This window comes from Octopus bimaculoides, chromosome 12 (genome assembly GCF_001194135.2).
Source record: "Octopus bimaculoides isolate UCB-OBI-ISO-001 chromosome 12, ASM119413v2, whole genome shotgun sequence".
NCBI lineage: Eukaryota > Metazoa > Mollusca > Cephalopoda > Octopoda > Octopodidae > Octopus > Octopus bimaculoides.
The window spans coordinates 59,163,987-59,165,836 of NC_068992.1; positions in this window are offsets into that span (position 1 = coordinate 59,163,987).

Genomic DNA, 1,850 nt, shown 5'->3' on the forward strand with positions numbered 1-1,850 from the left:
ATGATTTATTGTTTCTTGTCCATCTCCACATATTCTACAGTTACTTGTTATATTTCTTTTCATTATGTGTTTTTGGTAATTTCTGGTGGGGAGGCTCTGGTCTTGTGCAGCAATTAAAAATCATTCAGTCTCTGCTTTGAGTCCTGAGCTTCTCAGCCATTGCTGGGATTTTTCTCTGTCTATTTCTTTCGCATTTAGTTTAGCCCAGTATTTACCATGTAGGGGCTTTTCTTGCCATCGTTTTATCATGGTCCGTTGCTGTTCTAGTTTATTATTATTATTATTATTATTATTATTATTAAACCACCAACCTCAGAGAGTGACGGAATCGGGAACTTGCAAAATCCTCTGGAATTTCTCAATCCAAATAGATCAGGTGCTAGAGCATAACAAACTGGACCTAGTGGTGGTCGACGAGGTGCATCACCTGTGCACCACTTGTTGCATGCCCCTTTGACCCACGAATAATCAAGAGAGAGGGCGAAAAAATAGATGAATACATTCCTCTTAAGTGCGAAATAGCCCGGCTATGGAAAGTGTAGACAGTGAAGGTAGATCCAATTATTGTTGGGTCCTTAGGAACACTATCAAATGGCATCAAGAGGTATATAAAGGAAATCGGAATAGAGTGCCAAGTAGAATTGTTACAAAAGATTTGGCTCCTTGGCACGACCACAATAATCAGGGAAGTATTATATAGTTTAAAAGATAGCATGGTACCGTAGGCTGCAGGCAGCAGACTCGCTATGCATGCTTCACTCCAGGAGTTCCAACAAGACGTGTGATAAAAAGCGAGATCAGTGACTTTTTGTCACTGGAAAAAGCATATATCTTTGCATTGAGAATCACTTCCCATCGCCAACCCGTGGTTGTCACACGCTGATGACGAGTCAATACCCAGAAATTCGGGTCCGTGTGTATCACGTCAGGCTGGATAGGGGGATGATGACTTCCCTTTGCAAATACTGATAGGGCACAGATAGTGTGTCAATAGCCAGCTGGAGGAGATGTCTTCCTGGGGCTACAAGCTACAGTAGCATCGACCCTTAAGGGTTAGCCACATTCAGTGGCAAATATACTTTACAATGTTGTACTGCTATTGTTTATATCTCGCTCAGAGATTTATTATTGCTTAATAATAGTAATCTTTTCAATTAAAGGCACAAGGCCTGAAAATTAGACTTAGGAGCTAGTCGATTATACAACACCAGTACGTAACTGGTACTTATTTCATCAACTCCGAAAGGATGAAAGGCATGGTCGACCTCAGCAGATTTTGAACCCAGAACGTAAGGACGAACGAAATGCTGCTAAGCATTTTAATAATAATAGCGAGTGGTACAAGGTGACAACAAATCCAAGTGGATCTGTGTAATTTATGTAAATATGACAGTCGCCTAAAGGTATATTATTTGGAAATGTATATAATAATATTGATTTTAATGTGAGTGTGTATTTCTGTATGCCTGTGTGTGTTATGTGTGGGTAAGTATACGCGATGGTATGTGTGCGTTTGTGATCTTGTTGTCTTAACAATAAGGAAAAGAGACAACTAAAGAGCTCGACAAGGGGAGGGAATCAGATGATGAGAGTCATTCAGCACTTGACTTTTTATGACGCAATATTTCACTTCTCATGTAGCACTTTTGAAGAACAAGATGAATATCAACAGGTCGAAGCGAAAGGAAGAAAGGGAGGAAGAATATGGTAAGAATATGTTGGCTAAAAGAAAAAAACAGGAGAGACAAAGATCCCGAAGAGAAAGATTACTGTGTGTGTGTGTGTGTGTAGAAGAAGTGAGTGAGAGAGAGAGAAAGAGAGAGAGAGAGAGAGAGGGATTGATTTTTATT